The sequence below is a fragment of the Pteropus medius genome, unplaced genomic scaffold, assembly GCF_902729225.1.
Source record: "Pteropus medius unplaced genomic scaffold, Ma_sr-lr_union100, whole genome shotgun sequence".
NCBI classification, from domain to species: Eukaryota; Metazoa; Chordata; class Mammalia; order Chiroptera; family Pteropodidae; genus Pteropus; species Pteropus medius.
The window spans coordinates 26,646,616-26,673,608 of record NW_024349519.1 but is presented as its reverse complement, the minus strand read 5'-3'; the positions used below and the strand labels follow the sequence as shown (position 1 = coordinate 26,673,608).

Here is a 26,993-nt window from a genome sequence, read left to right as displayed (position 1 = left end):
TTAGAGTATCTCTTAACCCTTGGGTGTTAACTCTTAAGAGTAAAGCACCAAAAAGCTGACTTGACCAGAAGCTCTGTATACATGTGTTGGGCTTATACACCGGTGATCTTCACTGAGCCAAATTAGGGGACCAGTTGGTGTTTTCACTGAGGCCTTCCAGATATCACTGCAAGTATTTTCTCTGGGGTAGCATCCTCTTATCTCCTCTCTGACAGTTGTCTCTGGATATTGGTGTTCTGGATTTGAGCAGTAAAAAGGGACTATTCAGCATACAGACTCCCTCAATCTTGTTTTGGAAGGAACTCAGTATCTGGAGGAAAAGTCAACAAATTGCCAGGGAACAAGTTAGATGGGGGTGGAGAACTGGAGGAAACCAACTGCTTTACTAAATTAAATAGACTTTTAATTTAATTCTGCTGCTTTCTGCCAGTTTTTACTATCCCTGTGCCTTTTCTGGGTTCTGTGTGGCAAATCTGCTTGCTTCTCATAGATATCCATCCAATTCCCTTTATAGACGCTAAAGTTTGACCTCCCTTCTCTCTGCTCAGGCTTTCTCATTCCTCTTTCCAATTTTTTTTTTTCTCCATACATTGTAGGTACAGGTACCTCTTAGTTTCCTAATGACAGAAATGCACTTCTGTTAACTGTTCTCCTTAATGTTTCTTGGTGAATTTTGAGAGAAGGTGGTTGGGTGGGTATGTCTTTACTCTGCCATTCTAAAAACAGAGCCTCTCATATTTTTACAGCAGAAAACATAACTCGCCATATATGGATTCTTATAATCCTTTTATTTTTGTTTAGTTAAAGCCTAAACTTGGAGATAAACTAAGTTTTAATCTAATTTGGGCTTTATACTAACAGGAAGAAATAAGCTGTATAGCAAAAGGGTTATAGGCACACACCACCAAACATCTGGATAAAATACAAATTTAGTGCACAGGTGTTCTGCCTACATGACCACAAGCTAAACATCTGGACATGAGATATTTTCTTTAGTTTTCACCAGATGTTTTGCATCATCTATAGCCGTGTAATTAAAGTAACTTGTGAGTGGAATGCTAATTAACAGATAACTCGAGGCTACTCTTCTGTACGTCCTGCATGTGACCATGAATAGGTCCACCACCATCATCACATTGGCCGGTCCATAGAGAATCCTTAGATGGTCCAAGGAATTCACATCTGCAGGCACTGATCTGGTGATTCTATAACTTTTCTCTTTCATTCCTAAAGAATCAGCTAAAGTATCACAAGGAAATAGTTTGCAATCTATAGTTTTAGAGGCTGAAGAGCGGCCTTAGAGATCTTATTAAATGCACATATTTCTTCCACATGTTGGATGTATGAGCTTACCCCCAACCCCCATCCCCAATTTTTAACTGAAAAAACTATTTTTCTAACTCTACCAATATATATAATGTGTAATTCAACAAAATCCCTTTGGCCTAAACACAGAACTGGCTTGGACTATAGAACTAGAGTTTGTTAGATGGGTGTTCTCTGTGGGATGACAGGACATTTTATAGTCTGAGAGCTTCTGTCAAGGCTTTTTAAAGCTGGCTGTGTGTGTGTGTGTGTGTGTACACTTACAAATCTATTTTAAATTGCTCTATTTATTTTTAACCTATTCGTTAAAGCAGAGCTCACATCCCACTCCCTGTGGGAAGCCTGCTGAGCCTTTCCTTGGGTAGTCCTTACTGTGCTTCATTATTTACTATCTGAATTGTTTACTTTTGTGCTTGACTGATGAAAGTGTCATGCTGACGTAATGAACATCTATTTCCTAGTGAATAATTCTTCACAAGAAGTACAGAGAAAACTGGACTAAGGTACCCACCTTTCCTGAGACCACTGAACTAGTGTCATGAACTTACAAGAAATGTTGAGCAGAAATGTACACAGCACTTTGTTAAAGTGCCTTCAGTGGGCTGGACTCCACCCAGCTTCCTTCCTTTGAGTACATCCAGCCGTCCTGGAAAGAAGCCTTGTTGGTTCTTTAGGATGATGCAGGAGAATTCATCAGTATAAAGCAGAGAACTCTTAATGAGAGCTGGGCTCATGCCGGCATGAGAGCAACAGTCCTTTATTCTCATAATTTTACATTTTAGGAAACTCTTCCTTACCATTTGGATAGCGGAGATACACATAAAGGGCTAAATGGGCCTTTCCCACAGGGAAAGTAGGCAGCCCCCATAAGGAACTGAAATGCCTGCCTGCTTAAAAATGTTTCCGTCATGGATCCATCAGGTGGCTTTGGGTTAAAGCACTCTTGCCAGAAGGCTCCTAAAGTGACATAAACACAGTGGACAGTCAAGAATAATCTATTTATAATTAATTATCCAGAGCAATTCACATGGGTGCACATAAATACTACTTAACAAAATAGAAATCAGATATCACAGTGATTTTAATTTTCTTTAATATGTTCTATATTTCTAAATTTTCATTTTGTTTCAAAATTATCATTTTTCTTCAATACAAAAATAAATAAATAAATTAGTAACCCACCTGTCCTCAAGGGACCAATATTAACCGCTTTCTGTATATACCTTTATCTTTTTAAATTCAAACATTTTTTTTGGGGGGGGGTCACTGTTGTCTTTGCAAAAAGATCACACTATGAAAATTTCTTTTTATCTTGCCTTTCATTTGTTATAATATGTCCTAATCCCCTCTCCAGATCAGCAGATAGTCTTAATTTGTTCTTTTCTGCTGGTACATAACAACTCATAGAATGGATCAACCACAGTTTATTCAACCATTCAGTTCTGAAAGACATTTAAGTTCTTTCCGATTTTGTCACTACAAATACTTGTATCTGTAGTGCTCTAATATCCTACTATATTATTTACATTAGAAAATATCATTTAAAATATAAAAGAGATAATTACTATAAAGTCAAGAAAATATCATTTAAAATATAAAAGAGATAATTACTATAAAGTCAAGAAACAGATGCTGAATGAACAGATAAATAAATGTATTAAAATGTTACCTGGATGTGGGGCCACATACCATTTCTGTCTTGAAATAATCATCTTTTCATTGTGGATCCTTCTCCCAATGTAGACTTCAAATGTCTTGAAATCAAGAACTAGGCCTCTTTCTTCTGTGTCTCCTCCAAATTGCTGAGCACAGCCCTGCAGAGGGCAGGCATTCCAGACCCACACAACCCAGTGTGCTCTCATAGTTTCTCTTGAAAACAGCTGTTTAGATTTCAGAATGAAAATTTCCCATGTGTATAATGTTATAAAATGGTGTATTCCTAGACCAGCTCACAAACTTTTACTTTACCACAAAATGAAGGTAAACGATATACTTATACTATTATAGTTTCTTATTAATTCTGTGGGAAAAAATGTTCTGGATTCCAAATGAACATCGACATGTGTGTGTGTGTGTGTGTGTGTGTGTGAGAGAGAGAGAGAGAGAGAGAGAGAGATCCTTTTCTTTACTGCCCTCAAATGAGATGTTTTCGCTCTTCTTCCGCTAATCTGGTTGTGTGTGGAAATTGAGCAAACAAAATAGGAAATACAATGACTAAATATGAAAGTGCCAGAAAGAAGAAAGGCAGAAAGAACAAATTTGACATAAAAGTTTATTATTTTCCTTAGAATTCTCATTCTTTGATATCTAAGAATTTAAATTTGATTGCTAAAAATATAGTAACTGAAATTTGCATATAAGTAAAATGAAAATTTACAATTAGAAAAGATTATTTCGTCATTATAGAGTTTTCTTAATTCTTAATCTTCTTCAAATAGCATATTTAAAACATGATGTGAATCAAAGCAAAGATTGTTTAAATATTAGTAATGATCATGGGACGTATCAGTTATTAATAGCTATTGATCTTGACACATTTAATTTGTTCTTATATGTTCCTTTGAAGAGTCAATATTTGAACTGCTAAGATAAAAACACAAATGCATTCTAAAAATGAATATTTTGATAAAATAAAAGACTAGGAGAAACTATATAGCATTTGTAGGACAAAAATTATCTTCTATATAACTTAAAGAGCCATAGATTTAAAAATTCGTAAAAGAATGCAGTGTGAGGTATAAGATGTATTAATCAGTGCTTTCTTTTTTGAAGTACTATGGAAAAGAAGCTAGCTAAAACTTACAAGTAATTTATATAAAAATTATAAGCATATCAAGAAATAATTTCCTGAAATCACCTATGAAGTATTATTTAAATTTTTATATTAATAAAAGTAAAATCTGTATTAAAATGTTAATTTTTCAATAGGAAAATAAATCATTCATTGTTCCATTACTCGAAGACAACCACTATTAATGTTTTGATGTAGTTCTCTTTGGTCTTATTCATAGAACATCTTTGGGGTGGTCATACTGTACATATAAAACTGTATTTTTCTTTTACTCCCAATGCAGTGTAAGTATTTCTTAATGTCATACTTATCTTAAGTTTGTCATAAGCAAAAATACCAACAAAAGGAAACATGCATCTTTGGTAAAATGTTTATAAGCATTGTGAAAGATGACAGGGTTAGGGACAGTGTTCCTCTGATTTCTCAATGAATGAAAAAGGTTTGTCCAAAAGTTTTGAAAAGCATTCCATCAGCTGCGTACATTGTGAGTCTCTTGGTTCTGCATCACTGAAAAGATAGAAAGTTCTCATCAAGATAAGCAAAAACAAAACAAAACAAAACAAAGAAAAATGGAGACAATTTGAGGAACTCACATGATAATGTGCCTCTAATATTGGTACCTCTAACGTAGCTGGCTCTTCTCTTCCTGGCTACTTAACGTGAACTTACCAACTATATCGACACTCACAGCTTCCTGTTGCTTGGTGTCCCATTTCTTTCTCTCCTTCAGCCTTGCAGTTTTTCACTCATGGTTGGTTGTGTTTTCTTTCTTATCTTCAATTATCTGAAAATGAAGGACAACTAACAGCCACTTTTTGTGGTTTTGATTTTTTTTTAAGTAACAGAAACTTTTCCATAAATGAAATCTTAATTAGAACCTCAATATGTAAAACAGAAAAAAGCAGAACTTTTTATATTGTCAAGAGAGGAGTGGTGCCAAAACCCAGGATCTACAGCTTGGGGTAGAAAGAATATGTGATGGGTTGTTTAAACCAATATTTGCTTTCAAATTACAAAACATTCAAGGTGAATCACAAAGTTTTATTTATGCTCATTGTTCTGCTAAAAAAAATTCAGTTTTTTGAAAACTATTACATAAGAGTTTCTGATGGGAAAAAACCTGAAAATTTTTAGAAATCAAAAAAGTGCAATACACTTGAAACCATTAAATTTTGGAATGAATATTGATTTTGTGGTGACACAATCTCTAAAAATCATCACTGTTCACTCGCAACAGTCTGAGGAAACATGTGTGCCTGGAATCCACAATGATCATTTTTTTTTAAGGGAATTTTGTTCTGGGGTAAGAATAAAAAGAATGAAGAAAAACTGCTTCATTTGTGGAGATGAATATCAGAGAGAAAATTAAAGGAAAATAAGTATTTTAACTTAGTAACTCAAAAACGAGAAATAGACTAAACTGTTTCAGAATATCATAAATGCAGTGTTTCCTCAGCAAATTCATCATATAAGGATCTAAGAGGGCAATGAAGAAAGTTGCAAATTCCTTTAAGAAACCCATAAATTAAAGAATTTATGCATTTCATTGATGTTGAAGAGACAACTGGGAAATTTATAATGTGACCTTTTAAAATCACAGAACCCTTCAAAAATCTTCCCATTGATCTTAGAATAAAATTCAACATCCTTGATCTGACCTCTGCCCACTTGGCCTCTGTCCATGTCCTTCTCGTCCTTATTCACAACACTGAAGTCACACTCACTCTCCTTCGGTTCCTAGAATATGCCAGACCCTTTTGCTTCTTAGGCCTCTTTCTTCTGCCTAGGGGCTTTAATTGCACAATTAGGACCTGTTATGGATTGAATTGTGTACCCCTCCCCCATTCATATATTGAAGTCTTAACCCCTCAGCACCTCAGAATGTGATCTTACATAGAAATAGGTCTTTGCAGATGTAATTAGTTAAGATGAGATCATAATGGAGGAGGGTGGGCCCCTAATCCAATATGACTAGTGTCCTTATTAAACGGGGAAATTTGGACACAGACTCACAGCCAGGGAGAACATTATGTGAAGATGAAGGCAGAGATTGAGGTGATGCTTCTAACAAACCAAAGCATGTTCAAGATGGCTGGCAAACCACCAGAAGCTAGAAGGCATGGAGCAGATCCTTTCCTCCTAGCCCTCAGTAGGAACCAAACCTGTGGACACCTTGATTTTGAACTTCCATGTCTATACCTGTCAGTTAGTAAATTTTTGTTATTTAAGCCACCTAGTCTGTGTATTTTGTTGGGGCAGCCGTAGGAAACTAATACAATAACCTCTTGTTCTACAAGTCTTGCCTTAAACGTCAGTTTCTCAGAGGAACCGTGACCAGCTAGATCCCTCCGTATTGTCTATCAAGGCTCTTGTTTATTTCCTTCAGAACACAAATACAAATCTGCAGCTATTTTATTGGTTTGCTTGTTTGTTTGTCTTTGCCATCACCTCCATTAGAAGGTAAACTCCATGAGAGCAGGGGTTTGTCTTGTTCTGACCGCCTTCACAGCAGCTCTCAGTGTTGGGAGCATTGCAGCACTTAATAAATGAAGGTGTGAAATGTCTAGAAGTTGCATTAAAGACTAAGGAGGCAGTGCCAAGACTATATCTTGTCATTCACATTTTGAGTTTAGTGGAAATAAAGTTTTTCAAGGAAGCAAGAGAATTTAAAAATACTCTCTCAAGTTTTTGTTTTATGGCACTCTTCTGTCTTTTTGTTTGGCACATTTCCAAACATTTTCAAATAGAATAAAAGTGTATCGTTCGAAATGCTAGGAAGTTGGGGGAAAAAGAACGTACTGAACATCATCAAACTTCATACGTTGTGAGTGAGGAGCTTACAGGGAAGTAGTGAAAGATATAACAAAAAATTCTTCAAGTATTCAGATCCAATGAATCGTGGTTTGCTGAATTCATGTTAGAAATTTGAGATTTATTTCTTGTTTATAATATTTTTAATACTTGAACTATTATAGTAATTCTAAAGAACTTCAAGGCAAAGCTATAGACAATTTTTCTGACTTTAAAAGTAAAAGCATTATTTTATGGTTTATCACTTTAGAGAAATAATGAATATTTTAAAGCCATTTGAGATGGAATAGTGAAATTATAGCAAAAAACATTCTAAAGAATATTTTTTCCTTCATCAGAAGAACAAGACAAAATTAATATTTATTACTAAAGATTGGGCAATATATTACTCAATTTAAATTTGTAATTTTCAGAGAATAACTGCAAAAAATGAACCTCATTTCAGAGTTTCTAGTAAAATGAAAGAAATCATCACATGAGGTACTCGTCAAGTTCTCCAACTCGATGCCCATAATCTTTGAATTTTAAAGGCTTTTTCTTTTTTTTATATTAATCATTGTGCCTTTTATTGAGATAGTACTATTTAATTGTGAACATTTTGAATATACTGACTTTGTTTTCTAAAAGTTCAGATCAGGAAAATGGGAACAATTGAAATACCAATGGCTGCATGAACGAGACATCACTAAAAAAGTAGACTAAGTAACTATATTATTTTATTTATTTATTTTTTTAATTTTTATTTTTATTATGGTGACATTGATTAACGAAATTCAGTAAGTTTTAGGTGTACAATTCAACAGTAAGGCATATGTATACATTACATTGGGTGTTCACCACCCATAGTTACATTTCTTTCTGTCATCACATATTTGACCCCTGAAGGCTTTTTCAATGTCTTAGTTCTAGTGTCCCAACTAAAATCTTACTTGGCTGTATGTTTATTCAACGTGGACTTCACAAGAATAGTCTTTGCAATGAAGAACTATAATCTCTGGCTTTGTCTTGGCCAACTGCTCTGGCAAATGTAAAACACTCATTTTCCATGATTTCATAACCCCCTGAATTATAGCACCATGGAGGAGAGACTCAGTGGACAGGACAGAAGTAGTACCAGTGATACTGTGGAGAAAATTCAGGTATTGACTGACAGACTGATGAGGGGCCACTGATTTAATTGTAGCTATAAATAACACTTTAGTCTGTATGTCATCCATGGTGCTATAATTCAGGGGGTTATGAAATCATGGAAAATGAGTGTTTTACATTTGCCAGAGCAGTTGGCCAAGACAAAGCCAGAGATTATAGTTCTGCATTGCAAAGACTATTCTACATTCTTAACTTTAACGTACAATTCTAGAGGCTGTGGTTAAAGATGGAGGTGATGTGGGTGCCATTACTGAGGTGATACAATGGCAATTAACATGCCAATTTACTAGACTGTAAGAAAGCTTTTGGGAAGACAGAGATTGTTATTTGTTTTGTTCACTGCTGTATTCCCAGAGCTGAGAAAAATTCCCAGGTACTGAGATGTTTGTTACTTGACTGACTGAAGCTATTCTCATTTATTAGAAAAATAAATTAAAAACGCATTCGAAAGGGGTTAACCTTGAATGTATCTTTAAATTTCTTTCTTAGTTGAGATCCATTCATGGAGAGATCAATCACTACATTGTCCAGGTAATCACTGTCCTTACTCAACTCCCTTGAAGAGAAATTAGTCCAAATGCATCCAGGCAGATCTTCTTTTAGGATGTTCCATTCCACAGCTGAAAAATAAACATGCCTTACTCAGGAGATCACATTACTTTCATATACAAGGCTGCTCAAACAATGGTTTTTGTGTTAGACCAAGGTGTTTGGTCAGATTTCCTTGGTACGGCAAAGATTACTTTTTCCAGAGACTTTCAAAATGGTTATATTTTGCTATTTTGATCAATTTTTTTCACAGATTTATAACTACATGCATCTCATCAAAGGACTAAGAAATATTTCTTGAATATTTCATGTACATCAATACCATGTGGATTTGGGGGTCATATTTACATTTTTAGTCTGCAGTGACATGTCATCAAGGGCCTAAGAACAGAGTGAAATTCATTCTATGCTTTACGAATTTAGGGGCCTGGAAAATCGGAAACAATACCCATGCCTCAGGGTGTTCCTGGGGCTCAGGGAAGACTGGAGTTGATGATACCTCTAGTTTCCTGGCTGGTTAATGAAGTGACAAATACAAGGCTGTAGGGAAGATGTATGAGTTTAGTTTTAGATATGTTTAATTTATTGCACCCGAGGAACATCTAGGAGGTAATGCATCCAGATCTCAGAAATTACAGATTTTGGAATTATCACCAAATGGTGGTATCTGAAGCTTTGGGCATGAGCGAGAGCATTCAAAGGGAAGGACCATAGAATGAGAAAATAGGAGAGTTGAGGATAGACTGTCTGGAAACACCGTAATCTAGGGGGCTGGTAGCAGAAGAGGAGCCAGCTGAGAAATAGTACAGGACAGAGGGATGTCACACAGGCGTCATGGAAAATGGGCAGCATGATGGACATTACTAAATGATACAGAAAGACTAAGGAGATGAGGACTGGATATGGCCCCCTAGAAAAACTACTAGAAAGAAATATAAGAATATTAACAAGTCTATTCCTGACTGTTGAGATTTCAGGCGGTGGATTTTCTTCTTTCAACTTTTCCGTATTTTCTGCATTATGTACAATAAATGTTGACTATATTAAAAAATAAAGTCTGAAATATGTTATGAGAACCAAGGGCTAGTAATTATTAATTCACAAGTATTCGAGTACCTATGTGCTGGTTGCCATTCTAAGGCTAAAACAATGAACAAAAGGATGGCTCTGTTTTTTATAAAAAGGAATGGCAACTGGTTTGACAAGGGAGGGGTGTAGGGCTTGAGGGGCACAGTAGCAGGCGATGCAGCTGGAAAAGTATTTTGGTGCCAGATTATAACAGACTTTATATGTCTTGTCAAATAATATGGACTTTATTGAGGGGCGGAGTTAGGACTGGAACTGAGCCTTGCCTGAAGTTAATTTTCTATTTAACTTGGTGCGGCTTGCTAGCCTAGAGGGGTCCGAGTTCGGAAACGGGAAGCACAGTTAAAGGCTACTGCAATAACCGAATGAAGGCCATGCAATGGGGAGGAAAAGGGTCAGATCCAGAGGTATTTAGGAGTAGCACCCACCAGTCACTAAGATACTATCAACTGAATGTACAGCAGGTCCTTGAATAACGTCGTTTGGTTCAGCGTTGTTTCATTATAACGTTGATGAAATGTTTATAGGAACTTAATTCTTGTTCATATTAATAGCTATAGTAAAATTGTTTTCTTTATACATAGTTTCGCTTAAAGTCTCAGAACCTATTGATGACGTTAGTGAAGACTTATGTATGTTGGGGGAAAGAAGACATCAAGAATTGTTATGTTTTTAACTTGGGTCCATAGTAGGTAGAGTGACAACTATCCTACAGAGTTTGTATATTTGCCGGAAATGGTCATTGCTATATGAAATAAGATAGTGAGTGGCTGTGTCAGATAGGTTGATATGAGAGGGGATAAGAAACTGGCATGTGAGATCTATTTCTGAGACTACCACAAAACAGAATCCTAAACTCTTACGTCTCCTCACTGCATCTGCATATTTGGTTACTTTTCCAGTCCATAGAATTCAATACTTCTGTGACAAAGAGGGGTATTGGAGTGATGTTTACATAGAAATAGCTATGGTCTCCAGGAAGGGACTTTCTCTGGATAGAAAAGTTTGGAAGAAGCCTGATGAAACCGAAAGTAATGGGAAGAAGTAGGTATAATTACATGAGAATCTATGATTTTAATGTAAGGGACCAAAACCCAGTAGGTCCCAAGTGAATTGTATTAGTTCGAGCTAACATAACTTAAGGTGACAGGTGTTGTACCTGTATTCTTGCATTCTTTCATTCATCTCCATTTTACAGCATTGGAAACTGACCCTTAGGTTAAGCAACTTGACCAAGGATGCTCAGCAAGTAAGTTAAGGAGGCCAAATATGAACCTGGCTGGAAGTACTACAGTAATAAAGCCTCTCTTCTGGACCAGCCACGACCAAGACATCTTAAGTAAAATTAAGTCACATCCTCGCCCATCTCATCCTGCAATAAGATAACTTCTGCTGCACAGGCAATAACTCAGCCTTGGAGTGCGCTGCTGTTACATTACTAGGGGAGGCCTTCCTTATCGCCTAGGTGGAGAACCGAGTGCCAGGTGGTGTCAGAGATGGCAGCAGCCCCTTAAATGGTCACACCCTCAACTACTGATAAGGGTTCGAATAAGATTTAGGACGCCAGTCACTTGACCCAGTTCTTGAATTAATATCTATGTAATGCTGTCTTGTCAGTTAATTGTTCTTTTTATTTCCTTGAGTAGAGGTGAGTAGTGTTACTAAGTGAATTTTCATTCACTCTGAAAACAGCAGTTCTGAACATGTTACACCTGCCCCACCAACTAAATGACAAGATCCCCTTTGCTTCCCCGCAAGCCCTCCTCCTTCCTCCTTCCCAATCTTCAGGTAACCTTTAGGATGGAGAATAAGGTACCACCTTTCCTCTCCTACAGCCACTAGCTTCTAACCTGAACCTAAGCATGCTCCCGGTTACCTCCGGACGCCTTACCCCCACCCTCGTCGAGTGTTCGCGCGGCGAGGGTGAGCGCCCCGGTGTGCGAACCACAGACTCACGAGCAGCCGCTCATTGCTCCAGCTGCCGCGACGTGGGGAAGTGAAAATGAAATTGACTTTTCGAGAAATGATGAAAGCGGTGCTGCCTGCCAATGAACAGCAGCGGCGAACTTCCGCACCTCTCGGCCGGCCGGGCCGCTCGCCCTCCCTCAGCCTCCACCTCCCGGTTGCAAAAGCTTGAAACAAACACTGGGGAGGAAGGGCGGAGGGAGGAGGGCGGAGAGGGGAGGCGAGGGAGGGAGCGAGGGAGGAGGGCGGGGGGTGGGGGGATTTCCAGCCTCGGCTCTTCGCAGTTTCCTCTCCTTGTTTTGCTTTCGATCTGGACTGTTCTCAGGCAAGCCGGGGAGTAACTTTTAGTTTTGCTCCTGCGATTATTCAACTGACGGGCTTTCATTTCCATTTCACACACCCTAGCAACACTTAAACCTTGCGGAAGTGTATTGGTAGCGTGAAAAAGCACACTGAGAGGTAACATTTTTCAAATAATAGTTGTGACTGTGCGTGTGTTTTTCTCGAGGGCATGTTTATGAGGACTGGAGGGGATATGTGTGTGGGTGTCCTGATGGTTTGACACGATGTTTTCCAGACGGAGAATGCTGGGGTTCATAAATATTAATGCCGATTTTTGGAGGAACGGTCGGCGCTATTATGGATCATCTGATTTTAGGGGAAGCAGGTTCTGCTGCTGTTGCTGCTGCTACTGGGGCTGCTGAGGCTGCAAGGAGGAGGAGGAGAGAGGAGTAGAGAGGAGGAGGAGGAGGAGGAGGAGGTTGGTGGAGGTTTAATTTCACTTTTGGATTTGCAGATGCGGAGAGGTGGCTCCATGGACACAGACCTGCTCTGTGTGATTCTGCGCCCCAGGTGTTGAGTGTGTCGGGAGGTGCAAGTCCGCTGGAGTCGGGCCTCCTTTTACAACAAAATTATCGTGTGCAAGTGTGTGCGTGTGCATGTTTACAGACGCCGTCGCCTCCAGATCTGAAGGAGGGGAGCGGGTCCTTCTCGGAGCCCGGCGGCGGCGCCTCTCTGCGGGCAGCCTCCGCGGAAATAAGCAGGAACCCGCCGTCCGCCGGCTGCCTGCGCCCCGCTCCCGGGAGGGAGAGTCGCCTCCCGCCGCGGCCAAAGGAAACTTGATGGGGCGCCCGCGGCGGTCCCAGGCTCGCCCGCCCGCGGAGCTCGGGGAAGGGGCGCGGGCGTCGCGTGCCAGCGGCCGGAGCGGGCGGGCAGTCGGGCTCCGAGCGGGGCTGGGCGCCGGGCCTGGCCGGCGCGCCCGGCTTTCTGGGGGCTGGGCCGCTGCCGCTCCGGAGGGACACCGCGTCCTCCTTCCCGCCGGCCAGCGCCCGGCCTGGCTCTGGGGCTTTGTCACTGCACTTGTCCTGGCGCGCGGGGGGCTCTGGCGGCGCGTCCCGGGAGGGCGCCGCGCCTGGCGGTCATCTGCCCTGGCCGCGGCCTAGCGCCAGGCGCCGCCGGGTCCCCGCAGCGCCCCCGGGCCGGCCTCGCGCGCTGGGCCTGACCCGCCTCAGCTACGGAGCGGGCGAGGTGGGGGCGGGGAGCCTGCGGGGACCGAGCGGCGCCCTGTTGGCAGGATCCGGGGCCGGCGGCCCCCGGGGAGCCTGGGGCGCAGGCCGCGGCGGGGTGCGGACGTGAGCGCCCGCCCCGCGCCCTCCGACCCCGCTCTGGGCGCGCAGTGGCATTCGTCCGCCGGCCGAACACGGGCGGTGCAGAGCGGCGGCCGCCACTTCCCTTCCGCCGGGTCTGCCGGGCTCGCCCACCGAGCGCTGCCCGCCCCCAGCCGCTCTCCGTGCCACGGCCTGGGGCCAGCCCCAAGACGGCTTCGGGAAGCCTTCCCAAGTTGGAAGGGCTTCGGGATGTAACTCGTCCCCCTCCCAGGGCGCACCGGCATCTCTCTTTGGCCCAGGTCTCGGTGCGTGTGCCGCCCTCGCCTCTTTGCCCTATTAGAGGGGAGAAGGGAAGTAGGCTGGCAGCCCGAGCCGGGCGCACGGACAGTATTCCGGGCACCAGGTGAGGCGCCCAGGTCAGTCCGTGTAAGCAGAACCCTTCCTTGTTCATCAGATGTAAATGTGACCCCTGGGACTGGTAGTAGAGGTTGCCACATATTAGCGGCTTGGCTTTCACTCGTTTTTTAACCCCATAGTATAGAGTTGGGAACTTGGGGACATTTTATCCGCTCCTTCCTTCTTCAGTCTCCTCCCTCCAGTGTGGGCAGTGGGTAGTGCTTCTTGTCCTCCGTTAGAGAATGAGAAAATGCAGAGTCTTTCTATATGAGGATAAACGCTGGCATTTGCTTCTGCCCTGGCCTCCCTGTTGTGACTCCGCTGCTTTTGATGAACGGCCTGGGAGGGTGGGGGACAGTTACATTTCCTGTTGTGGATTTTCAGGAATCACCAAGGTTGCTGTCAAGGCTTCAGTCATTTATTAGTTTTCAGACCGATTGGAAATAACATTGGAATTTTGCAGCCTGCAGTTTTTGGTGCTCAAGGGCAGGTGCAGACAGCGGTCTGGAGACGGAGTACCAAAAATGGATAATGGATGGTCTTGATCTTAGATGTACGATCACGCCGCCCCCGCCCTTACAGGACCCGGAGGGAGATCCCTGTTTAATTTTTTAAGGCACACAGATTCAGTCTTCTCTAGTTTTCTCAACTCCTCCTTCCTCCCCATATTCCTCTTTTAGAATTTAAACTGGCATTTCTAAGGCGTAACCTTAAAACACCTATTGATTGATGTGGCAAAGTCCGGAATTTCTCTGTAATTAGTGAATGATTATAGTTTATAACTTAGCCTGTTGTGTAAGAAGTTAGATTTTGGCCTCTTAGATCAAAGAGTTTTTGTCTGTTATGATTTGTAACTGCTTCTTAATATTAAACATTTACATATTTCATTTTCAATGTGTTTTTTTTGTTGACTTTGAAAAGTTAGAAATAATTCCACATATTTCAGACTTGCTTACCTGTAAAAATGTCATCATAATCAAAAGTGTTTGTTGTTAAATTGGAAGCAAATATGACAAACAAATGGTTGTCTTAAAGTCCTGACAGCTCTATGAACTATGTTCCTACTTTTCTCTTTCCGCTTTCTGAAGTACTATATTAAGTAAATATTCGATATACCAAAGCTAGTTAAAGATGTTTAAAATTAGTAGTGGAAAATTTGAAACTTTGGATGTTTAACATTTGATGTGCATCGATATTCTCATGTTTCTGAGGATATTGTACTTTTATTCTTAGTATTATTCTAGTGTAAGCTCTGTTATTTTTAAAGTGTTTTCACACAATTTCCTTTTGATAGAGAACAGACCACTGAACTCTAAATGGGGCATCTGGGACATGGCTCCATTATGTGCTTTATTCCAAAAAGGGCTTAAAGTAGACAAGAGACTTTATTCACTTAATAAATTTCCCTAGAACATTCACTCTGCCCCAGACACAGTGCTAGGCTCTGTGGGTCCAACTGGGAACAGGAAGACAACTTCTTTACACTCCAGGGGGATTGCATTCCAGTTGATGAGCTGATAGTACACAACTGAATAATTACAATAAGTACCATTTAGGGTTGGTTCTATGGAAGATAATAATAATACTTAACTGTATATCTGATAGGGTTGCCTTTGGGAACAGGTGAGGTACTGTGTATGAAAGAAGGTTGTGTAAGTTACAGCAATCTACCAGTGTGTAAAGGTATTAACTTTCAGGATTCTGTAGGTTATTATTAATTTTAAAAAGCCAGGAAATAATGACTGTGGATTAAACACTGACTTTCTCTTATAGAATTTTTAGCAAGAAGGGGTTTTACTTATTCTGAGAATATATAAATAATGATAAAGAATTAAACATGAATAACTTATGTAAAGCATCCAAGTATTTAACAATGAAATATGATATCGTCAGTGAATTTTTTCTGTCAGAAGAAAAGTTAGATGGTGTTCATGGAGAAGACCAATTTAAATGGAAATAACAATGATTGGAAATAACAATGTATTTTCCCTCTTTATGTCAGAAAAAGATCTTCCCTAACTCACTGTGCTTTAGTTTGAATCTTCATCATAGCTTCAGACTTAATTCATTATCTATTATTATAGGCGTGACCTTACTGATTTTAGTATTTTGCTAATAACATCTTTAAAGAGACTCAGTCAACTTGCATTTATTGAATGCTTACAATGTGCCCAGCACTATATATGTGAAAATAAATATAATAGATATTATGTATTTATAATATATAACAAAATACATAAAGTAGTATATAAAATAAATTTCTGTGAAACATTAGTTATTATTAATGATAAAGTCAGATTTTTTTTCATCTGCATGAGACACCATGTGTACAGGGGTAAGAGGTCAGGGCTTTCTGCCCCTTTTATGCCCTACTTTTTGCCGGAGTGTGATCAATATTTGCCAAAGGTAGGGTTGAGGAGTGGTCCTCGTGGTGGGGATAGCTGGTGGGAATGGGAGTGAGAAGATTTGATTAAATCTTGTATTTTCAGTGAAGAATGATAAAGTATCTATAGGGTCCAGATTTAAATCTGAAGCCAATATTTTATATAAAATGCCAAGGGAACTATGCAGGCAGGGACTCAAGCCCACAGGCTTCTGTTGCTGATCTGTAACCTGTTGCTAGGACTCTGCTTGGGCTTTTTGGGATGCATGTACCAGGCCCATAGTTGCCAGCATTTTACCTTCAGAGATCCTTTTAAAATGATTTTCCCCCTCACGAACTCTCTTTTGACAAACGGTCTCTGAAACAAATTGTGTTAGGAATACTTCATATGCCCATTTTTATTACTGAGAAACACATAAGAATTCTAGTAAGAACTTCTGATTGACTTGAGAGAAGAACTAGCATCATCAAATCCAGTTGATCCAATTCCGGCCAAAAAGTGATGGGCAGCTGTGTTTTAGATAAGCTCATAGTCCTTTTAGGCTTTGTGAAGCTTTGAAACTAGCCCAAGACCTTCCCACTCCTATTAATAACTTTGAGTTCTGCTGGGGATCCAGGAACCCCAAGATATGAACCATTGTAGTAACCCAGACAATTGTTTTATTAAACGAATACAAACATTGTGCCCTTATTTTGTTTATTTATTAAATGTTTGCTGACAGCAGCTGTGTCCAAGGCTCTGTGTAGTGGAAGGTGAATAGATCAAGAGCCCAGAGGCCCGGAGTTGACTTTCTCTTTTATTAACTTGCCAGTCACTTCCCCTTTCTGGGCCTGCATCATTCTGTCATCATTGGATGGGACTTATGTGCATCTCAAAATCACCTAAGGAGGAGAGGGGCTTTTAGAAACTGCCAGGATTCTTCAGATCTATAGCCCCTTCCTCCTTGCTTCTTTGGCCCTAAGGAATCCCCCTTTCTTTTTTCCCAGTAAGCCTCTGGAATTCACCAGTGTGTCTTGGATCCCTATCCCTCAGGTACAGTGTGGGCCAGAGCAAAGGTGGAGACCCGCTGAATCAAGGATTTCTTCCCAGAGCCAAATCTCTTAATTTTTTCATTGGCTCAGAGGCTACATTGTGCAGGAAGGTAAGCGGGTGGAACCCGTTTTCCACGTTTGGACAGTGCTTTGAATAGGGAATCTGCAGTTGAGCTCTGCTGGCTCTGCCCATGTTAACTTTGCTTGTCATACAAAAATGGTATTAGTGTCATCGTTGTGAAACTTTGAATTTTCCATTGTGAAGAGGCAAGAAGGACATTGTGTTATGGGTATGTCTCTTTGTCTAGGAATGTCATAAAAAGTTATGGGTTTGTTTTGTTTGTTTCTATTTTGGCTTATATTCCCCCTTTTCAGTTTAGTATTTAGCTTCGATAAGCAAGAAAGAACTAGAGCTGAACAAAAATGTCTCTATGTCTCATGCCCTTTGTGCATGCATGCCTTGCAGTCCCCATTTTTATGAGAAACAGAAGGCCGTGTGGTTCTCTCTGATGATGGATTCTAAGCATCTCAAGGGCAAGGCCAATTTAGTTCAACAGAATATCTTAATTTAGGATTTTGTGTGATAAAAGCTGGTCCCACTTTCATTCAACATTTTTGAGAGTTAACTCCTTACTATTAATTTTCATTAATAATTTCTTTTCAGGCATATTGTTGTTTTCTGTGTAATAGCATTTGATACTCACACACCTAATGTGATCAAAGGAAAGATGAGCTTCAAATTTAATTTGTTCTTCTTGAGCTTAGGAATATCAAGTTTTTATAGGATCCAAAGAAATACTTTATAGATAGACTACATTGTCCTGGCCCCATCAGCTTAGAATCCTGCTCACTGTCCCATTTCATGAGGTTGACATCTTGAGTAAGAAGAAACGGCATATAAATTGGTTTCTTGGAAGTAGTGTCTAACACATTACTTTGAAGAGAGCTTTTTTTGTTCTCCTTACTCTAGAGTTATTGAAGATGATGAGAAAAATTACAGTGGTAAGAAGAAAGTGTGCTGATACCTACGTAGGGTGCTAGTGGGTATGTGGAGTGGTGGACTCAGAGTGGAGAGGGCATTGAATGGCGACAGTTGGGAGATGAGGTGATGAAAAAAGGTGGAGAGTAGAATAGTGGCTCCTATATTCTTGACTGGGGGAGAGAGAGAAGAGGGAATCAGGCAGGTAGATATTTTAGTCTTGACACAAATGTCATTGAAAGCATTTTAGAGGTGGTAGGAACAAGTTGGCAATTACTTGGTAGTAAGGGCAAGTTGAAATACTGGAGGACCCTCAACTTCCAACTTTGGAGGTAGGCCTTTTTATCCTTAGGATGAAGTCCGATGGGAAACTGCTAGTCATCAGCCAGCTTTAGACAAGTAGACATGAAGCTCTGAATGGTTGTCACTGGGACATTGTTCAAGTCACGTTAGAGGTAGTGTTGGAGCTGGAGAGGATGGAGGAATTGATATCCTTACTTGAGGCCTCAGACTCAATCTAAAATTGCCCTCGGATGCAACTACGGGCCCTGAGAGTTAGGTGAGTGTTGATAAAATAGATCAGAAATGCTATACTAGCTCTCTGAGACCCTCCGCTCTTCCTGCTTGTTGGTCTTCCTGCTGCTGTTTTATTTTTGTCAGGTTGTGAGAGGAAACTAGGGAATCAGGAAAATAGAACAAATGGGCCGATACTGTGTTTCCCTGAAGAATAGATGGCACAAGTTAACACTGAACTATGAATGCTGTAACTGGGCACTATAAGTCACTGATTTTGAAACTAAGCTCTCCATGTTGTTTTTGGGATTGTACGTTGAAATTAACTTTCTGGAATTCAACTGGGTGTCATATACTTAAAGATTTAGAAATGTTAAACTCTCTGTTCCAGTAACTTCACTTCTAGGAACTTACTCACATGAAGTAACCAGAGATGGGATGAAGATTTATTTATAAGGATGTTTATTGAATTAGTTTTTGTTATAGTGAAAACTTGGAAACAACCTAAATACTCAGCAGTTGGAACACATTTAAATGAATTATACTCATTTTCCAGACCATGAGTATAGATAGTTTTTCAAATTCATGTTTTTGCATTTAATGATGGGGAAATGATTATGTTATGTGTTGAGTGGAAAAAAGAGAATATTCAAGTGTGTCCTTTATTTTTAAAATGCGTGTGCATATTTGTATATATACATCATTTAAAAAAAAAAAAACAACAACCTGGAAGAAAACATTTAGATGGTGGGATTGTGGGTGTTTGGCTGTATTTTCCAAATTTAATACAATAACACAATTACTTTTATAACCAGAAAAACATTCTCAAGACAACTCTACAGTGTCCCCTCTGACCTCACCTCTGGTAGATGTATATTAGGACGAGTGAATTCAGTGTAGCTGAGGAGGATGTTTGCATAGACGTGACCATTCTCAAGCTCTCTCTGCTTTGATGTATGAAGCCAGGCCTAAGAATCAGGGCTTTCGCAGCTAATGCCAAGAGAAGATGCCATTGTCCCTACACAGCTCTTGTTACTTCATGACCCTTAGGTTGATGGATCCTTGGTGACTTCGGGACATGCTGTTTTGTCAAGAACTGTGAAGGGTCTGAGATGTTACCCCATTTCACTGATATATCCTTTGTATATGTGAATGCTGCAGAAACACAAGACACTGGGGTTGGAGAAGAGTTCTTTACTGATCTTTACAACCACCTTTACAGCCAGAGTGATGATGTTGTCACATTAGTCCCCATACCTAGACTCCCAGGTGATGCTATGAAAACTGATGGAATGTGAGTGTGGTTTGTACTCTATGGGTTCTCATTCTAACCTTTTGGAATATAAGGCTTTTATTACCTAAAGGTGTCCCTAAGGTCTCTGGGTTTCATCTCTTTTAAAACATACATTCTTAGAGAGAGATGTCTTCCTGGTACCTTGGAAGCTTAACCGAGGGACCTAGTCCAAGCTCTAACATTTGGCTCTCTTGAGGAGATGAAGTTTAACTATCCTTTTGAATCAGAGCGATTAATTTAGACAAATGGCTACAAATCCAATTCTTGTGTGTGAAGAGCAAAATGTTTCTAGAGGAAGTAAATGCAGACTTTCCCTATCTCTATGTCATATACATTCTCTATCGTTAGTATACATTCATGTGTCCTCGGTGGCTAAGATGTGTCACAGCAGCACCGAGGATTCCAGGGAAATTTCATTCCCTTCCTCCCAATCTTTTCAAATCTCCTATTGGAGAATGACAGTGTGACTCAGAGTATGACCTCTGACTTTCCACAACTGAAGAAGCCTCTAAATCCATAATGTTTATCTGAAATTTTTTTTTAGAATAGTTTTGATTCCTTTGTGAATAATTTTGATCCCTTTATAGGTACTGAAGACATTTTTGGATTGTTTTGAAACAAGGGTTGGGTGTAGCTGTTAGGAGTTCAGAGGCAGAATGCCAAAACATAGCTGAAAAAAAAAGTATTGATTATGACAGCATTATCCAATACAAATACAATGTGAGCCACATGTATAATTTTTAAGTTCCTAGTAGCCATGTTAGATGAGCAAGAAGTAGGTGGAATTAATTTTAATATTTTGCTACCTAGTATTTCCAAAATATTTTTATTTCTGCATGTAATTAATATAAAAACATTGATAAGATAATTTATGTCATTTTTTTTTCATACTGAATCTTCAAAATCCAATATGTCTTTTATATCTACAGAGCATCTTAATTCAGCCTGGTCACATTTCAAGTGTGCAGTAGCTGCATTTGGCTGGTGGCTGCCATATTAGATGATGTGGGATTAGCAAATGAAACAAAGTGTGAAGAAAAACATAGAGAAAGTTGTAACACAGAGACTAAACCTAGAAGGACTGAAGGAAAGCAGAGTTAGAGTGGTCGATTTGGTTCTAACTGCATGCTTCTCCCTGTGCCTCCACCCACAAACCTTTCCAGATCTCTTCCACCTAAAATAACGAAATGCTCTTAATTCAGAAGCAACACACTGTATGTGCCATTCCTGTGGTGATTAGTCATGAACATGTTGAATCTTTTCTAGCTTCTTGAACTGTTGTGAAAATTGTTGATTCCTTGGATTTTTCCATTTATAACACCTACATGGCAAGTTATTTGAGAGCCAGGATCCTGTTGGATTTCTTTGCATTCCCACCAGGACTTAATATGCAGTAAGAACTGGATAAATATTTGTCGATTTGATTTACAGCCATAAAGCAAAAGTTCGCTGAGAAGGCTGAATTCTAGCTCAGGATAGATGGCACAGATCTACTTTGTGTTAGAAACCTAATGGTATATGTGTTGAGCACATAAATATTGAGATTTGTCACTTTGCGTTAGAGCTTCAACATCCACAGGGTGAAAAATTGTTTGGTTTTTCTCTTTTGCATCTAGGCCTTTAAAAAAAATCTTACCAGTATATTTCTTTGACATTTAGGTTTCAGTGATACTAATACCTTCTTGTACACATAAATAAGCTGTGTTTGCTGATAAACTGGAGATAAACATATGGGAGCTCCTACTTTCTGGATGGGTTGGTTAATAATTAACAATAACTGCTATTAACAGACACTCAGCCCATAGCATATTTGCAGCAAAATTCTTTTGAAATCAAATACAATATTTTACAATTGCCTTCATTTGTTCTCTCCAACCGTAATTGTTGAGTTGAAGCAGCAGACTTATTCACAGAGCCAAGGCAATTTATTTTTACTGAAGCCTACCTAAGAACTGCTTAGGTAGCCTTTCTCCATGAGATTAAATATGACCTTCACTGAATCATGTTAGCAGGGCCAGCAGCTAGAAAAATAAAGACTAAACCAAACCTTCAGCAAAAAAAGTCCCAGCTGCTCAGTGGGTCAGAGCTTGCTGATTGCTTTCTTCCAATGAAAACACTGTAGATTAGTTTTAAGTGAATTCTAGTAGGTTTGGAGATTTGGAATTGACAGAAGAACAAGAAAGTATAATCTTACTTTAAAATAGTAATCTCGAAGGTAAATCTTTATTGACTTTTTTCAAGGATGTTGGTGTGTGTGTGTGTGTGTGTGTGTGTGTGTGTGTGTGTGGAAAACTTAACTCATGTGCATTGTTTAGCTGATCTTTAAAGACAGGTCTTCAGGGTAGAGTGGAGATAGAGAATTAGACATGAGGCTGTTGTCCCAAGAAGACATCTGGGCATGTGGGGTGTGCTGGGGACTCCCAAGTACTGACACAGATGGTCCTGCTCCCCTTTCTTCTCTCTGTTATTAGAATGAAAGTGGAAACTTGGGGAGTCTGGAAGGGAGGCCCCAGTAGGGAATGCTATTTTTATTTTTGGGTGTGGTCGTACTGGTGATTTGAGAAGTCAGGGTGAATTTAAAATATTCTTGGAGAGGATTTGCCTTTCTTCCAGGTGCTTTTAATGCATAAAGCCTTTTTTTCCCTCTCTCTCTTTCTTCAAAGGCAGGTTGCAATCTGAGAGATGGGTAGAGAAGTTCACTCAACTGGAACAGTAGACTTTTGATTAGTCGGTCATTTATTTAACAGGCGTTTACTCAGTGCTAACTATGTATATAGAGGAAGGTAGTAAAAGGTAAAATAATGATCCGCTTGGATTTGAGTTAGCTAGGTAGAGGATCTGCATTCCTTATAGTTAGGAGCCTAATTTTTATAGTTAAATAAAACAGAATCAAGCAGTTGGGCACCTAAGACCACAATTCCATTTTAGATATCCTGAATCCCTCTTGGGGTTCTTCTATAGGCCACACGGGGTTGTCTCTGGTTGTAGGAGAAACAGCAGTGCTAATATGACAAATTTTTGGCCAACCGTATACATTTTATTTCTAAAAGTCAGATTCTTAATAAATCATATAACAGGCAGAAAACAACATATTGTTTTGTTGTTGTTTTTCTACAGTTCTTCCATTTTTAGTTTGGCATGTAGAATTCAACTGTTCTCCGGTGTCTTTTGTCATTCAGGAAAGCCACGTGGGTAAGCCCTGATAGTTATCTACTTTCCTTTCCCTCAGGGTAGACGCTGTAACTAGCAGTGCTGCTAATACACACTCTACTACTGCTCTAATTCCCTCCTGGGAGGTTGATGCTGGGAGAATCTAGCCCTTTGTGTCTTCAGGAGAGGCTTTCTCCTAGTAAAGTTTGGGATTACATCACCCTGAAGGGAAAATCGAACCTTATTTAATTTTGAAAATCCATCATTCATTCTCTCTCTCTCTCTCTCTCTCCACTCCTCCCCTTCCCTCCCTCTCTCCCACTCTGGGTGTGTGTATGTGTTTAAGTGAATACTTAAAGTTGCATGGAATTAAATAATTATCATCTGTAACAGGACTGAAGGAAACAGTGGCAGCAAATAGTGAATTCATAAACACATGTCTAGTTCTTTTTTTTTTTTATTGTGGTAAAGTTACATAACATACAGTTTACCAGTTAATTATCTTTAAGTATACAATCCAGTGACATTAAGTACATTTAAAATGTTGTGCAATTATCACCACTATCCACTCCAGAACTTTTTCATCATCTCAAACAAACTCTATACCCATTAAACAATAACCCCACTTCCCTTAGCACTGGGCAGCCACCATTCTACTTTCTGTCTCTATGAATTTGACTACTCTGGGTGCCTCATGTAAGTGGAAACATACAATATTTGTCCTTTTGTGTCTGGCTTATTTCACTTAGCAGAATGTTTTACAGGTTCATCGATGTCGTAGGATGTATTGGAACTTCATTCCTTTCCAAGACAATAATATTCCCGCCATTTTGTTTATCTGTTCATGAGCACTTGGGTTGTTATTAGCATTTGACTATTATTGTGAGTAATGCTGCTGTGAACCTTAGTGTAAAAGTATCTGTTTGAGTCCTTGCTTGTAGTTCTTTAAATCCAGTAGATCATATAGTAGGTAATTCTTTGTTTAACATTTTGAGAAACCACCAAACTATTTTCCACAGTGGCTGCACCATTTTATATCCCTACCAATAATGCACAAACATTCCAATTTCTCCATATTCTCACCAAAATTTGTTATTATTTATTTATTTCTTTCTTTTTTATAATACCCATCCTAACTAATGTGAGGTGGTATTTCAATTGTGGTTTTGATATGCATTTCCCTAATAGTGAAACTGAGCATTTTTTCATGTGCTTATTGGTGATTTATGTATTTTCTTTGGAGAAATGTCTATTCCAGTTCTTTGCCCAATTTTGAATTGATTATTTTGTCGAATTGTAGGATTGAGTCATTTTTTTGTGAGTTCCAAAATGACATAGTAGTATAGTCTGAAAAACTAACAAAGATCCTCCCTTATTACAGTATATGTAGCATGCGGCACAAAACCATTTTTAAAATTTTAGATGTAAAGCTGACAAAGACCTGCTGAGGAATTAAATTATACTGAATGAAGTAAATCAGAGTGGATAAGTGTACCTAACCTCGCAGAATAGTAGAATTGGAAATTTCCTTCGAGGTTACCTCAGCTCCTACATTTTTTCAGCTGGAGAAATCAAGCGACCTGCCCAGGGTCTTATGTCCAGATTAAGTACTCAGTACGTTTTGTCAAACTCTGTAGCAAAAAATTAAATTTCTCCTGTTGTATTTTGAATCCTTTCAGCAGTGCTTGAATATGGTAGTGAATTAATTATCGTGGCTGCTTATACGGTAACTTCAATACTTGGGGCTCATGAAAGAGACCCTAAGGTTCATCACTTTTGTAGTTTTAGGGTTCAGGAGAGTAAAAAACAACCTCAGAATAACATTTGGGGGCATGAGAATTTGTAAAACATTCACTAATAGTTCAATACTATTTGGGTGAAAAAATTATTGCTGTACTAAGAGATCTGTTAAGTAAAACTAATAAAAGCATGTGTGTATGTATTGTGAATTAGCAACAGAATGAGAAACTATTCTTATAAGAGCTATACTAGATGAAGAAATTCAGTGAAGTATCAGAACTTTACAGTAGCAAATTTATTGTTGGTTTGCCTTTGTGGTTTGTTCAACTTTTTTATTTCATGCAGTCCTTTAGAAAATTTGTCTTTATTGAATAATATAGCCTGGCAAGATAACATATGGATTATAACTAAGAGTGAGTTATAAATAATTGGGAAGAAGATACATACATAATGTCTGTTTGACGTAAGGCAGACTAGTAAGAGGAATTGCAAAAATTTGTATTCCCTTCAGGCTTAGGGCCAAGGCTTTTAAAAAGTCCTTAAAATTGGCCTGAAGCACTATGATGAACTTAAGTTGAAGACTTCTTTCTGCAAGCAAATATTTTAAATAAAACTCTCAGGGGAATTAATTCCTTTAGCAGACACTTTTGAACTGCTGTATGTGAAGCCCTGTGCTGTGGAGATGTAAAGTTGAAAATTTCACGTTCTCAAAGAGCTTACTATTTAGTTAGAGAAAGGCAGGCAAATATCATCTTTAGGAAGAGAAAGAATTAAATAGGTGCTTAACAGAAGCACAGAAAGCAAAAGGCTGTGGGAGGGAAGTGGAAGGAGCTGTATCTGAGAAGTCGGGTGTGCTTCACTACGAACATCCCCAAGGAAGGAGTGTTGGCTGGTGGCAAATGGATTAGCAAGGGCATCTTTCGTTGAAAGAACAGCTCGAGAAAAGACGTGATGCGTTGAAAATTCCTTACACTCTTGGTGCATGGAGAGTTCTCTGGTGTGCTAGGAGCAGATAGACGAAGGGTGCAGTGTCAAGTTCCTGGTGGCTGCAAATGCTTTCTTCAGGGCAGGGTTCCTGTTATTGCTAGTAAGGAAAGGCTTTGTTCTGAGGATAGAACAAGCTTTTTGCGGAGAGGGAAAGTTATTGAGGATTTGGAACATTTCCTCCCTTACATTTTAGAAAACGATGAGGACTATTAGCAGATGGGTGTGGCAGAGCTGTGCGCTGCTGCGTTTAAAAGATGTAGGGGGGGATGCATTCGTTGTTCATACACATAATGGGCATTGCAGAAAAGATGGAATTGTGTTTTTGATAATAACCAGGCCTGTCGTTGAGGTGCTTTCATACGTTTCTAAGAGGAAGTGGTATACCAGTACAAAAATATTTTTGTATTCTCTTTTGGTTTGTTTGGATTTGACTTACAATGAGAATGAAGTGATTATTAATAGGTTTGCAATACTCAAAGGAGTTGTCTTTAATACGAGGAGAAACTCAAGTTAGGGATCCAAGAGAATAGCAAGGCGTCCCGAAGCCACTCCGTAGCACAGCAGAAATTTTTAGGACAGGACATCCTGGTGGCTCAAGGAGTGCTTGGATCTTGTTGGCATCTCAGCAGTGAGACTGGCCGTTGGGTTAGGAGGCCCCTCCCAGCCCAAGGCGTGAGATGCGCTTGGCGAGATTCTCCAAGTGACACCATGGAAGACCACGGAAGGGTGCGTTCATGGAACCTTAGGGTCAAGCCTAAACTACAGTGACTACGGGAGCCCTGAGAGGGCGCGGGTATTGGCTGTCCCACTTGGAGGCTTCTCCCATCTGCATTCCCATAGCATGGCTGAGGTTGGAATGGCGCCACCATCAGGAGCGGAGGCCATACCAGCTTGGTAGTCTGGGTGCTCCCATAGCATTTATTGGATATTTGCTTGGGGTCTTCACTCGGTTGTATCAAAGGCCCTTTTATATTTCTTTGCTATATTTCAATATTACACTCTGCATGTATTATCAATGACCGCCCTTTTGACCCCATTATAAATTTTGGAGTGCTGTTGTGAGGGCTCAGCAGTACCCAGTACTCAATAAATATTGGTTGAATTAAATTATAATGATTGGCCTAATTCTCCATTTATTTCCTGTTCAGATACAAACCTATCTGTAGTACCTTAGGGCTAACAGGGCTTGCCTGCTCTGTTTTCCAGTAAGGAACAGGACCAGAAAGGACGTGGAA

The 26,993-nt window shown here is 39.7% G+C and overlaps 1 protein-coding gene and 1 long non-coding RNA gene across 3 annotated transcripts in view; one reads left to right on the top strand and one right to left on the bottom strand.

Annotated features, from left to right (window-relative positions):
• Positions 1–4,473: 4,473 nt before the first annotated feature.
• LOC120618432 (uncharacterized) lies at positions 4,474–11,760 on the bottom strand. Its single transcript, XR_005657254.1, has 3 exons — positions 11,604–11,760; positions 4,787–4,901; positions 4,474–4,624 (listed from the first exon to the last, which is right to left on the bottom strand). It is a non-coding gene; the product is annotated as an uncharacterized LOC120618432 (long non-coding RNA).
• A 177-nt stretch (positions 11,761–11,937) lies between these two features.
• The window catches only part of IRF2 (interferon regulatory factor 2), a 74,795-nt gene continuing 59,739 nt past the window's right edge, over positions 11,938–26,993 (top strand). The window contains exon 1 of one of the 2 annotated variants that reach the window (XM_039882635.1): positions 11,938–12,136. The gene's annotated coding sequence lies outside the window, so the exon portion shown is untranslated. Of the gene's footprint in view, positions 12,137–12,473; positions 12,530–26,993 lie in introns of those variants that run through there. The other variant, XM_039882634.1, reaches the window with a different exon arrangement.